Source organism: Mus caroli, chromosome 15 (assembly GCF_900094665.2).
Source record: "Mus caroli chromosome 15, CAROLI_EIJ_v1.1, whole genome shotgun sequence".
NCBI lineage: Eukaryota > Metazoa > Chordata > Mammalia > Rodentia > Muridae > Mus > Mus caroli.
The window spans coordinates 9,140,143-9,156,113 of NC_034584.1; the positions used below are offsets into that span (position 1 = coordinate 9,140,143).

Sequence of the window (15,971 nt, forward strand, 5' to 3'; positions counted from 1 at the left end):
CCCACCCACCCATCCATCCACCCACCCATCCATCCATCCATCCATCCATCCATCCATCCATCCATCCATTCTTCCTGCAGCAAATATTTGCAGAACACTTGCTACATGAAGTCATTCCTCAGCTACACAGGACCGACTTGCTTGTGAGCAACCTAAGAGGAGGTCCTCTCTTGTAACATTTACACTTCTAATCTTACCTTCCTGCCCATATTTTCCCTTTGCTCTGATAATATTTCATTCATTTAAAAGATATTGTCTTTTTTTTTTACTCCCTTCCAAACATATCAAGCTCACAGTGTTTCTTGGTTTCTTTCAGACAGGGTCTCACAATGTAGTCCAGGCTTATCTAGAAATGACTATATAGTCTGGACTGACTCCCAACTTACCAGCAACCCACATACTTCAGACTCTCAAGTGCTGAGATTATAGGTGTGAGACACAATACTCAGCTTTCCAGTCTTGTTACATGTTATAATCTTACTAAACTGTATGCTTTTATAAGAGCCTAATTTACTTTAAAAAAAAAAATTTTTTAGGGGGCCGGTAAAATCGCTTAGCTCAACAGTTCTCAATCTGTGGTCGTCTTTTTTTGGCAAACACTATCTCCAAAAATATTTACATTATGACTCCTAACAGTAGCAAAATTACAGTTATACAGTAGCAATGAAAATGATGTTATGGTGGGGGGGGCACCACACTGTGAGGAACTGTATTAAAATGCTTCCACAGCATTAGGAAGGTTGAGAACCACTGCCTTAGCTGCTACAGGCACCTGATGACCTGAGTTCATTGCCTGCAACTTGACCTGGGAGAAGGGGAGGACCGAGTCCTACGAACTGTCCTCTGACCTATGCATATGTGTTGTAGCACATGCTTCCCCCCTACACTGAGCAAATATAAAAATACTTTTAAAAGATTTTATGACTTAAAGTGTGTGTGTGCTTATGTGTGTGTGTGTGTGTGTACACTCACGTGCATATCACAGAAACCTCACAGAGGGCAGAGGACAACCCTCGATTCTATTTGCTCTTTCCACATGTTAATACTAGGATCAAATGTGTATGTATGTATGTATGTATGTATGTATGAATGTATGTATGAAGAGTCCACTTGCCTTTACTGGCAAATAAACAGGTTTATTGTAAGGAAATTTTAATTGATATTTGTAATATACTAAGCACATCCCTGGGTCAATACAGGAAATTTCTATCTTCCTAAATCCCAGATAGCCTTTAAAACCAGCTTCTTTTTCCGTCTCCTCTTGGTGCATATTCATCAGCCGCCTAGCTTGTAGCCATCGTTCATGGGCTATGTATGCTTTTATGCTTCCTTGCAGGGCGGAGAGTGAACTTCTGGAAGGGATGTGGCTGACATACAGTGCATGTTCCTCATTCATAGGCTACAATCCAGGTTTATTTATGTCCAAGGTGATGTGCTATGCAAACATTCTCCCCCCCTTCTCACTTGCTTTTTACCTTTTGAATTCAGTTCTGTTTATAAAACAAAATATGTGTGTTCATTTTTAACTAGTGTGAATGGAATTCTTCTGTATTCAAAAGAAATGTGATTTACGTTGCTAGAACATGTCTGTCTTTTAACACAGAGGAAAGCAGTTATAATTCAAGCAAAAGAAGCACTTCACATAATTAGAAGCAAAGGAGGAGGCTATTATGATACTTTCTATAACAGGAAAAACTTGCAGACAAAATACTTGTGTCAAGTGTTTGACATACAAAACCAGCCAGTACATATGCCAAACTGACTTAAAAACTCCGACCTTGAACTTCTGATCCTCCTGACTACAGATGTGTGCCAGGATGCCAGTGCATGTGGTGCTGAGGATCAAAGCCAGGCCCTCAGGCACGCTAGGCAAGCACTCTACCAACTGAGCTACATCTCCAGCCCCTCATTATCTTGTTTCTGAAAAGACATCTTGCAAAGGCTCCTTTGTGAAATGGGAAGATGTACGTAACATACTGGAGAAAAGGCAGTATACAAATTATAGAACGTGGCCATAATTTTCTAAGCATTCAATATATATATATATATATATATATATATATATATATATATATATCCATACCTGATACACATAGAAAAAGGTTAATAAGGAATAGTTTGATATGGATAGCATCCATATATGGTAAAATTAAATTTGCTTCATTGTTTATATTTTTCTACAGTCTACAGAGAGAGTGTGTGTGTGAGTGTGATTATGTGTGTGTGTGTAAAAATGGACCTCTTTGGTGACATGAACTGCACCAGGGATATGAGGATCCTCAGTTACTGTGGGGTCTGGCCCTTACCCACCCTGTTCCTAGTGTTTAGAAAATATTCCGTTAAGTCATAATAAAGGCTGCATATCTTTAAAGAACCCTGTAATTCAGGCTTTCCACAGAGTCCAAGGGACGCTCTCCCCAATTACAGCAAAAGCTTGTCTGGAAGTGAAAAATGAATATTCCGTCATCCTGTTGAGAGAGGAGGGAGCCCTTCACTGCTCCACATAGGGGTGGGCTGGGGAGCTCGGCTGGGGGCCAGCAGTCATTTCCAGGGAGAACAGCGAGGGCTGTACACAGTCAAGCAAATGGGAGGGCACGGGCCATCCTTCCCACTTCCTCTCTGTCCTAGCAGGCTGGGAACGGAATTCATAGCTGTTCCACCAGAGTCCTAGCCAGCATCCATGTGGGTATTTTTAACAAGGCATAAAACTTGCAATTCTATTAAAAACACATGTCTCTTGTTTCAAAGCACAGTTAGCAACAGACACTGCGAATGGGCAAACATACCACCAACCAGGGGGATACTCTCCCTCAGTTCCCTGTCTCCCATTCTGCAGTTCTGGGGACTTTGGATCTTTCTTTATTTCCTGAAGAAACGCCTTTCTTTTGGTGGTAATAAACTTGGAGAATTCCTTGTGGCTTTTTTTTTTCCCCTCTGAAACCTGGAAGAGACGTGCTACTGCTGACAAACACTCCCTGGACCCATGTGTGCTATTATTTCTCAGAATGAAGACAAAGATTGATAGGGTAAAATCTGAAACTTGAGAGGGATAGGGGAGGAGACAGCTGATGAGCCACAGAGAGGGACAAACTGGGACCCCAGACGTTGGAAGGCTGGGTTTTGTTGCTGTGCTGGCTAGTATTATGTCAACTCTACACAAGGTAGAGTCATCAGAGAGAAGGGAACCTCAATTGTGAAAATGCCCCTATAAGATCTGGCTATAAGAAACTCTGCAGGACATTTTCTTAATAAGTGATTGATGGGGAAGGCCCCACCCATTGTGGGTGGGGCCATCCCTGAACTGGTGATCCTGGATTCTGTAAGAAAGCAGGCTGAGCAAGCCATGGAGAGCAAGCCAGTAAAAAAAAAAAAAAAATACCCTCCCATGACTTCTGTATCAGCTCCTGCCTCCAAGTTCCTGCCCTGACTTCCTTCAATGATGGACTACCATGTGGAAGTGTGAGCCGACATAAACCCTTTCCTCCCCAACTTGCTTTGGTCATGGTGCTTTATCACAGCAATAGAAACCCTAACCAAGACAGTTGTCCAAGCACCTAACTCGTCTATCTCAAGTCAGTATGTGCGATAGGGTTCCTGGGATGTCCCTGTCAGGGAAGTGTTCTTAGTCCCTTTAAAATAAGGGAAGTAAACAGAGAATGTAACTCAGTGTAGAAGGCTTGCCTAGCATGGGCAGGGCCCTAGAGTCCACAGCCAACACTGTGAACACAAATAAAGATTGGCTCTTCTTAAACTGTACAATACATTCAGCGATAAAGACCCTGAGACTGCTGTTAGACGAACCCAGCTTTAAACCCATCTCCCTACAGAACAGCTGTCACAGCTTAACTTGTCTAGACCTTAATTTTTCCATCTGTACAATGGGAAAAAAATACCAGTGCTGCTGACTGGTTTGTTCTTAATATTTACTTTTTCTGCCTCTGCATGCATGCAGGGGTGGGGCGGGGTGGGGCAGGATCTTTCTCCACCAGTCCTCTATTAGTGGTACTCTTATCTCCTATAATCTTCAAGAGATCCGAAAGAGGGTAGCGATAATCACCCAGCAAGTTGCTAAGAATGGCCTTTATGTCCAAGAGCCAATGTGTCATCCAGAACACAGGCTGTGTGGGAAGCCAGTTCCCCCTCACACAAATTACTAGGCACTTAAAAGCTTCCTCTCAAATCCTGATGTTGAGGGTAGAGGGAAAGTCAGGGAGGGGACCTCCAGATCTGGTATTTTAGGCTGCAGAAAGGGAAACAGAAAGCTTTATTTATCTGGGCTCCCCAGCTTGCTAATTAACTTTCGGACTGGAAACTATTCTCGTGTCGGCGCCTGCACATCTTCTCATTATTAGAAAAACATCTGCTCGTCATCTCCATGGTTTCCGACAGCTAGAGAGGACCAGAGTTCCATTCCCAGATGCAAATGTGTGACATCAAAGCTGCCTAGAGCACGGGATCTACCCCTCCTCATCTACCCCTCCTCATCCTCATCTAAACCCTAGAGGGCTTAGGCTTTGGGAGATTAGAAAAGTTATTGGATTTTCTAAATAAAATCGGGTGAAGCTACAAGGAGTGCGAGCAGAGACATCTGTGTGTGTGTGTGTCTGTGTGTCTGTGCACACACACTAGAGGCATGCTGTTGAATGGGTAAGGACAAAGTACTTAATTCATGCTTCAACTTGGCCACATGAGAGTTTGGACCGCTGGATAGATATTTATGGGGTGTGTGTGTTTGTGGCATCCACTAGGTGCTCAAGTATTGAGTCTGTACATACAAGGCTCATACAAGGCTCATCATGGAGGACAGAGGATTTCTGTCCTGGACAGCTAGTGGTTCTGGAAGGACAAACACACCTGTAGACTCTCAGGGTGACCTAGGTATAACTTGGGGATTGTGTCTCTAAGATAGAGGGGCTGGGAGCCTATGAGACAGCGGTCCCTGGAAAATGGGGACATAAGCTCAGAGCAGTCTCAGCTGGCAGCACCTCAGATGACTCCTCTTCTCCTGACAGGGTCTGAGTAATCAATGGTTACCTCTTTACCCAAGGCTGAAGGTTGTCTTGGCATTGAGGACTTCAATGCTAAAACCAGGTTAGCCCTGGCCAACTAGGATGAGTTGACTGTGCCACCTTCTTTTTCATCTTCCTCGTCTCCATACACCTTTTGCTATGGATATTAAACAGGTCAAATAGTTTTGCCTCAGTGCCCTTATTTTAAAGTGTGAAGAAAGCCAATCCGTCTCTCCTGCAGACAGTGAGATAGCCATGGGGAAGGTGGGCATGTACTGATACAAGGATCAGGGACACAGTAGGAGAACAAAGGATGGGGGCACATTTGGGCAGAGCCTTCAAATTCTACACTGAAAACCAACAAAAACCAACCTGGGCTCCTCCTGCTCATCTGTCAAAGGCCCTCTCTTTTACAAAATCCTTCCTTGGCTCTAACCCCTCCTCTGTTCCCTTCCCCTCCACCCCATCATAATCTAAAGTCGGGCAGCATCTTTACTTCCTGGCTCTCTTACTCCCTCTGGGCCCATCCCCCATCTCAGTGTGGAATGTTCCTCCTGAACTGGCTCACATCTCATCCCCTCCTGCCTCCAGGAAGCTATCCCTCCGGCTCGAATAAGTCCCTCCTCCATTGCTGTAGATTCATCTTCACCAGAAGTCAAGAGGTGGTCTTTCCATCACAGGGAACTGACTGGTAAAATGTGCACAGTGCTTCTCCAAGCTTTTGGAGTGACGGCTGTATCTGCTTACACATGGGTAATTCCCACCAACATTCCCCGTGAATGCTCAACACTGTGAGAGTACCGAGTCCTATATATACCATGCTTTTCCCAATAGCTACATGCCCATGATTGTACTCTACACTCCCATTTCATGCCTTTGGCATATTTGCACTGACAGTCTCACTACTTCTACATTTGGAGCCTTGCTGTGGGACAAAACTCCTCCTGGGGAGACACAACACATCTCACTCCAGGTAGGCAGCCCACGACAGACAAAAGTACCAGTACCACCAATGTCCAACTTGGTAAACTAGGGTTACTTCTGGGTGCAGAAATTGCTCAAAAGCCCACTCCAGCATGGGTGACAGCTCAAAAAGCTGGGAAGCTAGGGCACACTACAACCCGCAGGCAGCTCAATACATTGGAGTATCCTTTCCAGGTGCCTTGGTTGATCTAAACCTCTTTCAATCAGCTTGGCTTGCTTCTGCCTCTTCCAGGTTATTGGTCTGGTCTCAGAATCTTCTTTGCAGCTTGGCTTGTCTGAGAGTCTTCTTTTCCACGTTGCTAGTCTGAGAAGGACTCTCAACTTTCATTGCTTACTCTGGCAGGAAGGGGCCATGACGGCTGCTGGTGGAGAACTATTACTAACATTGCATTCCTGCATGCAACACAGGATGGGCTTGCTTGGGCAATAGTGGCTCAGCTATCTTGGGTAATACCAACAAGCCTTCTGATTAGACTTAAGGCCTGCTCCACAAGCAGGAGTTCAAGTTTGGTACTGTAAACCAGAACCAAAACTTGTGGCTTGGAGGTCATAGGTATCCATGGTAAAATAGCTTTCATGTTTTTTTCTCTAAACCAATGCGATGTGCCTGTCACATTGCCTTCTGAGTATGTGCAGGTAACCATAGGTCATGGTTGTGGTCAACCTCAAATCATAACCACTATTCAGCTCCTGAGAACAAGTGACAGTTGCAGTGGCATGGTGGCCTATTCCTTAGCCATAGGTGGACATCTATAGCATCCCCTCCCCACCACAGCCATAACAGGCTGAGCGCTCACTCACTGGAGTAGATTGGGGCAGTAATGACATTTAGAGCTAAAGGAAGAAGTGAGGTGCATTCTATCCTACAGGAAAGTTCCTCAAAGAGGAAGGGAAGCACTCAAATAGCTTCAGGAAGTCCCTGAAACTGACCAGATTCACTAGGCCCCGCCCACCCAGAGTAAGCAATAAATGCCGAGAGTCCCTCTCAGACAAACCAAGCTACAAATAAGACTCTCAGATGTGGCAAGCTGTAAAGAAGACTCTGAGACTCTGAGACTAGACCAGCTTTTGCAAGAGGTTTACACCACCCAAGCGACTTAGAGCAGATAGTCTTCAGCCTGTCAATTGCCAATCATGTTTCAGATAGGGGTGGAACTTTATAAGCCCCTCCCTGGTTCCCCTCCCCTTTAGAGAAAGAGCCTCTCTGTGTAGCCTCAGCGGGTCTGGAACTTACTAAGTAGACTAGGCTGGCCTCTGCCTCCCAAATGCTAGGACTAAATGCATGCACTATCATGTCCCACTCATTACTAAGTAGTAAGAGCAACTTAACACAGGCACTGCAATATGGAGGCTGTGGGTCTGATAACTGAAACAGACTAGGAAAGCATGGGCAGTGTACACAGCATGGATACACCGGACTAATTAATGTACACATTACAGATACACTAGACTAATGTGTACATCATAGATACACTAGACTAATGCACACAGCATGGATACACTGGACTAAGAGATGGTTCAGGTTTGGAGCAAGACAGTGTACGATTTCATCACTCTATTCAGAACAGAGTACAACTTAAACTTTATGAATCACTTCTCCATCGCTGCAGACTCATCTCCCACCCAGGCTGTTCTCTACCCAAAAGCCAAGAGGTGGTTTTTCTATCATGCGCAGCTGATCTCAAAATCCTACCGTGGGTCCTCTAAGCTGCTGTGACAGCAGAAAACGCCTTTCCGAAATTTTCCATTTAATCATTTCTGAACAGATGTGACTGGAGGTAACGAAAACTGCCAAACCCCAGTCTGGATATGCAGGGCAGGGATTACCCAGTCTTCATTCTCACCGGGCATACTTCTGAGCATTCTACTCTGCCCTTTGCCCCTCGATTATAGCTATCATGAACCATGAGTGAATGCCTGCACACTCAATGCTATTTCATGCCTCTCTGCCCTCCAACTCCAGCTCAAAACCTGCCAGCTCCAAAAAGTATTTCTGAGCTGACCCTTCACCCACCCATCGTCCTTCCTCTGGTCTGGGTTTCTCCTGTGTCCCTTCCACTATACTCTTAACACAGTGAGGAGTATGGAGTATGTGTGCATGTTTCTCTCTTACCAAAATATAAATCCCCTGCAGACAGACTTCATACTAAGTGACAGGATCTAGATTCACCTTGGAGGCAAGCCTCGGGGACAGTCTCTGGTGGACTCCCTAGATTAGGTTAATGGAGGGAGAAAGACCTACCCTGAATGTGAGCAGTACAATTCCCTGGGCTGTGTGGCCTCAGACAGCATAGAAAGATGTGAGCTGGGCACTAGCATTCATTCCCCAGCCCCTTCATCTTGACTACAGAGGCTGTGGTCCGCTGCCTCCAGCCCCAGTGGCCAAGTCGTTCCCATCATGATGGAAAATACCCTTGGAACTGTGAGCGAAAAGTCAACCCTTCCTTAAGTTCCGTTTGTCAGGGCATTGTATCACACAGATAGGAAACGAAACTTATAAATGCTACTTCCATCCCCCTGGGCAGCACACTTCAATGGGTATGGCGTGGACACACAAAAACCTCCAACCTTGTCCATGTAAAACAGCACCGACCCTCAAAGCAGCTCACGATCACCAACCCTGGAAGCAGTCCAAGCAAAGATAAACCATCTTATCTTACCTCCAGCCCCACCACAAACCAAAGCCTAGACCCTGGAAGCAGATGGCTCAGGACTGCAGGTATTCTTGGTGGCAAAGCAAGCCCCTAGCTTCCTAAGCCCTGATTTCTCAATCATAATAAGGAGACAATAATGACTCACATGCTGATGTCAGGAGCAATAAATGGAATTATTATGTAAAACTGTTAGCATTTAGTAGATGCTTACTACCTACCGGTTTCCACCCAGTCCCACTCCCCTTCTCTCCCTCCGGTGCCAAAACAAAGTCAGTCTGATAAAATCTGGATTCATAACATAAGCTGGCAGCTCCCATCTCCTGCAACTCGATCTTAGGAAATGACGAAGGAGACAAAGACTGGCCCTGGATGGTGAACCTAGAGTCACATCAGTGTCCAGAGCACCCGTGCTAGGTCCCAAGGACACCAGGCTCCTTGGTTTAGAATACAGGCATCTCAGAGACCTCCCTGTACCACAAAGCAGCTTTAGGGGTTTTGTGCTGATGCCGTGCAGCATCCTGTACTGGCTCAGTGGCAGAGGAACGGCAGAAATGCACTCCCCAACTCAAAACAACATAAATTTTCTGCAAACACACATGAGAAAAAGTCTGACAATACCAAGAGAATGCCTACCTCCTTGAAGAAAACTGACATTCCTTCCCCCAGAAGCCAGCAACTGTCAATTACTTTCAGATAGGGGTTCCCACCTATCTGATGCCCCTCCCTGATGAATTAGACAGGTTTTTTTGTTTTGTTTTGTTGTTTATTTATTTATTTATTTATTTATTTTTGAGACAGGATCTCACTATGTAGTCTTAGCTGGCCTGAAACTAAGTCACTATGCAGACCCAAGCTGGCCTCTGGGACTAAATGCATGAGCTACCCAGTTTGGCCCATTAGTAAGTGACTTAATACAAGCACTGCTTGAGTTAGCCTAGGCTATGTCAGAGAGCAAGAATTCGAGGCAATTTAGCATTCTAATGTCATTCCCCATTTCCCCAGCTTCTTACTACACAATGTTCCTGTTGTCTGATGGCATTCACAATGCCCATTCCATTCTGTTCTGTTAATTTTTAAAAGTTAATTTTTAATTATTTCATATACTATATTTTGAGATAGGAAGGATCTTGTGTGTGTGTGTGTGTGTGTGTGTGTGTGTGTTGGGGTTGTGGGGAAATTCATGTCATTCTCAATAAAGTACCAGTTCTATGCCAGGAGAAGGTTAGACCTCAGGTGAATTATGCTCAGTGTGGTGGTTTAAATGAGATTGCTCATAGGGTAGAATACATGGTTCTTAGTTGGTAGAACTGTTTGGGAAGGATGGGGAGGTGTGGCCTTGTCGGAAGAAGTGTATGACTGGAAGCAGGCTTTGGGATTTCAAAAGCCCATGCTGTTTTGAGTTAGCGACTCATGCTTGTGGACCAAATGTCAGCTCCCAGCTACTGCTCCAGTGCTATGCCTGCCTGCCTGCTGCCATGCTCCCCACCATGATGGTCATGAACTCAAACCCTTTGGAACGATGATCTCCGTGTTAAACTCTTTTTTTTTTACAAGTTGTCTCAGTATTGGTGTTTTAGGATAGCAATAGAAAAAAGACTAAGACACTTAGTATTGGGTTCAAGTTGTAACCTCTAGTCATGTTCTGCAAACTGATGCAGGGAGGTCAGATATCTGTGACCTGGGGTTCGGGGTGCTATGGTGACAATGGAACCCTCAGGTCATCAAGAACATCATGACCGTTTATGAGAGAGGAGCACACACACCACAGGATGGGGGACATTCATTCCAATACCATTAGGTGTTCTATTGGCCAGTACTCATGGGTCAGAGGAGTCCAGAATCTATGGGTCTGGAGATGAGAGTTACTTTGGGTTCAGTTTGGAAGCACAGGGAGGTGACATGCATTAGCACACGTCAGAGGTCCCAATATTCGGGAGGCTGGGGCAGGACGATCGTGGATTTGAGACCAATATGAGCTACATAGCAAGTCCCTATTTTAAAAGTGACAAACAATGGCTGCCATTGTAAGAACATCTCCTCCAAGCATCCCATTCAGCTCGCTCAGACTTTGCCTTTCATTCATTCATACAGTCCACCACCTACACTGTCAGGCCCTCTAGGGGGCAGTATTGATCCCTTGGGGCAGTGGAATAAGCCCATCACTGCTATAGCTGGCCCGTTTCAGGAATTTTAAGGAATAATGGCAGGTGGATATTTGCTTGGCTTAGAGGCGGTACAAATCCAGGGAAGCCCTGGAATGCTGATTTTCCCCCCTCTTTTTTTTTCTGTCTTAAGAGGCTGTGGAAGTGAGAAGGATGGGGGGTGGGGTGGGCAGAGATAAGACAGCTGGCAGGAATGTAGAACTCTGGGCAAGAGAAGCACAACCCATTTCCAGTAGGATTCTGAGGGAGCTGTGCTCCTGTCTCCTCCACGAAGCTGTCAGTAAAATACGCATCCTTCAGCAAATACTTCTGATGACTGCCTGGGCAGAAATCCGTGAAGTGCTACTTCTGCTCGCAACACGAGGAGGAGGAGGTAGGAACAAAATCTGGGCCTGGACGTCCCTCACAAATACAAAGTGGTTCTTCCTGCCCGCAGTTTATGGTGTAGTGGGAGGGAGGCTTTGCAAATAAATAAACACCTATGGTTGTGTGTGCCAAGGCCTGCACTGAAAGGGATCTTGGGGAAAGCTGAAGGAAAACAAAACAAATATATATTATATTATATTTAATATAATACCATTAGGTGTTCTATTAGGGTCAGAGTCCAGAATCTATGGGTCTGGAGATGAGAGTTACTTTGGGTTCAGTTAGGAAGCACAGGGAGGTGAAGTGCACTAGCACACATCAGCCAGAGGTCCCAATATTCGGGAGGCTGGGGCAGGAGGATATATATATATATATATATATATATATATATATATATATATATATTAGGATAGCAATAGAAAAAAGACTAAGACACTTAGTATTGGATATATATACGTATATATACATATATATACATATATATATATATATATATATATATATATATATACGTATATATATAGGTATTAAGGGACTGGAGAAATGGCTCTGTGATTTAATTGCATCTGCTGCTCTTTCAGAAGACCTGGGTTCGGTTCCCAGCACCCATATGGCAGCTCACAACCATCTGTTTCACAGGATCCAATGTCCTCCTCTGGCCTCCTCAGGTACCAGTCACACACATGGCACACATACATACCCACAGGCTAACACTCATATACATAAAGTAATAAATAAATAAATAAATACATCTTTTGTTTATAGTTTTTTTTTTTTTTGGTTTGCATTTTACTTGAGACAGGCTCTCCCTTTTGTGCAAGGTAGACTCAAACTCACTATCTAACTGAGGATAACTCCAAAATCCTGATCTCTCTGCCTCAACCTCCCATTATAAGTGAAGGGTAGGCAGCGGAATCAGAGCAGAGTCTGGACTTCTCTGGGTGGCACCTCTGAGGACGACCTGTGAGAACCCTGGATGCGCAAGCACTTCTGTCCTGCTTTGTATTGGTCTTCCCAGCGTGACCACCATAATCATACAGACAGTATTTACCTCCTAGGGGTGGCTGGATGGTGGTCCCCTCTGGTATCCACATCTCAGTTGCGAGAACCTGTGAATGTTATATTATTTGGGAAAAGGGTCTTTCCCGATGTGATGAAGTTAAGGACCATGAAAGGAGATACTTAGCTTGTATCATCCAGGCTTTCCTGACATGCTATGCCACACACACTTACAAGAAAAGCAGAAGGGAACCAGACACAGGCGAGAGGCAGAGGCAGCAGAGGAAGACAGCCATAGTGACAGATATATCTAAGGGATGTGTAATGCTCCCTGCAGCTGGGCAAGGGAGAAAGAGGCCTTACCCGGTTCCTTCAGGAGGCAGTGTGGCCCTTGCTGGCTCTTTGCTTTGGGGTCTTCGGCCTTCATAATTGGGGAAAAATAAATGCCTATTAGGAGGGTAACACACTGAGCATCCTGAACAGCAGAAGGACAGCAAGCATCTCTAAAGCGGATCTAGTAGATTCCAGGCACCAGTCATTGTGCAAACCCATCCAACAACCCCATGCAGTATTTCCATTTCTCAGATGGGCAAACTGATGCTAAATGAGGAAAGCTGGCCAAGGTGGGCTGGGATGGAGGGAACATAACCCTCCATGGACTGCTCTCTCCAGCTAGAAGAACAGAGCTTCCTGGACAGGGTCCTACTTCTCTGCAGGCGGCTCAGGGATCTGCGTATTGGGACTGAGCTTATTTTTGATCCCAAATGATATTTTTACCAGATTTATCTCTGAGGTTTGGCTTCTTCTAAAAGTCAGGGGATGACTAATTGTGGGGACAAAAAGACAAGATCTCAAATGACCTGAGTGGTGTTTCTGATGGATTTGCCAGAACGTAAATAGCCCTGATGGGCCTGTGGGGTGTTTCTCATTCTTTGTAAGGAAAGCCTAGGAAGCCAAGGCCCAACCCAGAGATGCCTTAGTACTGACTATAGGAACGATAGACAGACAGACAGACAGACAAGCTCACTCTATATGATAAACACAAGGAAAGTCTACCTTCCCAGAAATCTGCCTGACCCAGAGATCAGTACACCAGAAGCAAATTTCTAAAGTTTCTCTGGGAACCTCCTCAGGGAAAAAAAATCAGTTGGTTGTGCCCAGGAATCTGGGAGTCCAATTCCCCGTAATAGTATTCTGCAGACTCCAGTAAGAGAGGAGACGTTTATGGACTAAAATAAACTCCAATATGTTAACATATCAGATGTTCCATATAGTAATAGACGGCCTGGACCCACTTGAACAGCAATACACCTTGTAGCTACATGTGGCCTTATCAGGAGGCAGAGCCTGGATAAATCAATCCTGAAACCCATGGATTTCCAGGTCTCCATGGTCCTCGTATATAAGAAACAATTTGCTGATGCCTTTAACACCACTGCTTGGGTAACTGAAAATACTAATTGCCCCCAAGGAGGCTTGCAAACTCAACACAAAGCTCTCAAAAGAGTAGCGTTGTCCCATTGCGATCTGGCTAATCACGTCCTACTTAAAGAAATCCAGTTCTCTCAAGCAGAGCAAGTATTCAGTCAACGTGACCATGTATTTATTCAGTCTCCACAGAGAAGAAAACAGAGACGGCTCCCTAGGAATGCTTTTCTTTAGCTTCTTTTGAGATGGCCTGCTGGGCCACCAGGTCTCACCTCAAGGGCTCAGCCTGTGTGGTCTCCAAATGGAGCCAGGTCTTTGCCCTGGGTCACCTGGGAGCAGCGAAGGATAAGTAGAAAAGAGGCTTAACATGGGACTTGCTGGGTTCTGCCACAATGGTGGGGGAGTAGCAAAGGAACATGGATCAATTTTAGGTACAAGGTGCTGTTATGTGAATAGCCTCAAGGCCTGGGATCCAAACAAACCAGTGGATAGGAGGGACAGAGTCCTGCTTGATTCTCCCACCCCAACTTCTAGGAGATCTGTTTAAGAGTCGCCAAGGCCTTTGCTGAGGCAAGTCCACACATTTGTTTGTAACTCCGCAATCCAAATAGCTTTGGCCCATGAGTTTACTCCGCAAGGCATGAGACATTGTCTGATCTGAACTTAGTCTCTCTTTACCTGGTCCTTACAATAGTCTTACATTGGGCTGCTGCAATGTTAATTCACTTGAAAACAAGGGATTATAACAAACCCCACCGGAAGTACTTCCTAACACAGTACAGCGAGCACACCATCTTTCTCAAGATCCCTCCAAGGCTGAGCTCTAAACCACATCTGGCTCTGAGGGTTCCCAATAAAGAACCAAGAACGGACAATGACAGCATTTCCATCCCGAGTTCATAGGCTGAGATCCCAGGACTCCCTCGCCCTCTCTGCTTACCATATGACTGCAGGAAGACAGAGACATTAGGGGACTGAAGGAAAAAGTATTTGCTGTAGAAGCCTGAGAACCCGAGACTCATGTAAAAGCCAAGTATGGCCACTCACTTCTGTAACCTTGGTGCTAGGTTGGTAGAGAACATAGAAAGATCCCTGGAGCTCTCTGTTGGCCTGTTGGTCTAGATAAAATGGCTCAGTGAGAAACCCCATCTCAAAAATAAGGTGAAGAACGACAGAATCCTTACACTGAATTCCACATGTGCATACACAGGTGAGAGGTAGATCCACTCTAAGATAGGTCTGGCCCCCATAGACTCATGTGCTGGAATGGCACTATAAGGAGGCACTATAAGTGGCACTATAAGGAGGAAGTGTCAATGTGTAGGTGGGTTTTGAGGTCTCCTATGCTCAAGTTCCACCCAGTTTGGAAGATAGCCTCTTCCTTGCTGCCTGAGGATCAGGATGTAGCACTCAGGGCTCCTCCAGCACCATGTCGCCTTCATGCTGCCATGCTTCCCACTATGATGACAATGGACTAAACCTCTGAAACTGTAAGCCAGCTCCAATGAAATGTTTTTATTTATAAGAGTTGCCTTGGTCATGGTGTTTCTTCACAGCAACGAAGCCCTAGCTAAGATACCACATGTGCATATACATGGGAGAGACAGAGGGTGCTTACATTGAATCCCACATGTATACACACATAAAGTCAGGGGTTTTTAAGGAACAGATTCCCCTCCCCCTTCTTCTCTCCAGCTTTACTCCCTCCCTGTCCCACTTGGCCATGTGAAGATGCAGAAAGAACTCTGCAAGCCAGGAAGACAGCCCTCACTAGAATCGGCCATGCTGGTGCCCTGATTTCAGCTTTCTAGCTTCTTTTAAGTCACTAAATCCTTGGTATTTTGTTATAGCGGCTTTAGCAGATTGATACTAACAAGTAGAGTGCTGCTTCGACAAATAACTAAAAATATGGAAGTATTTTTGGAGCTAGTATTTTGGGACAGAGATGGTAAGAATTTTAAGGAGCATGATAACTAGAAAAACTCGTGTCAACGAATAGGATGTTGGTACAAATATTAAAAATGAAAAAAAAAACTGTGGTGATTTGACTGAGAATTCCACTGCTACACACACACACACAGAGGCTCATATGTTCGAATACTTGGTCTTTGGTTGTTGGAATTGTCTGAGAAGGATTAGGAGGTGTGGCCTATTGGAGGGAGTATGTCACTTGGGATGTGCTTGATGTTTCAAAAGAAACCTATCCTTGCCAGGATACTCTCTGCCTCTTGCTTGTGAGATGTGGTCTCTCAGATGTTCCTACCACTACGCCATTGTACTGGCTAGTTTTGTGTCAACTTGACACAGCTGGAGTTATCACAGAGAAAGGAGCTTCAGTTGAGGAAATGCCTCCATGAGATCCAACTGTA

The 15,971-nt window shown here is 45.1% G+C and overlaps 1 protein-coding gene across 4 annotated transcripts in view; it reads right to left on the reverse strand.

Moving 5' to 3' along the window:
* Positions 1-15,971, reverse strand: part of Pdzd2 (PDZ domain containing 2) — a 380,223-nt gene that overhangs the window by 319,234 nt on the left and 45,018 nt on the right. The window contains exon 1 of one of the 4 annotated variants that reach the window (XM_029469406.1): positions 12,538-12,889. The exons of the other annotated variants lie outside the window; for them this stretch is intronic. The gene's annotated coding sequence lies outside the window, so the exon portion shown is untranslated. Of the gene's footprint in view, positions 1-12,537; positions 12,890-15,971 lie in introns of those variants that run through there. 4 annotated transcript variants of the gene reach the window in all.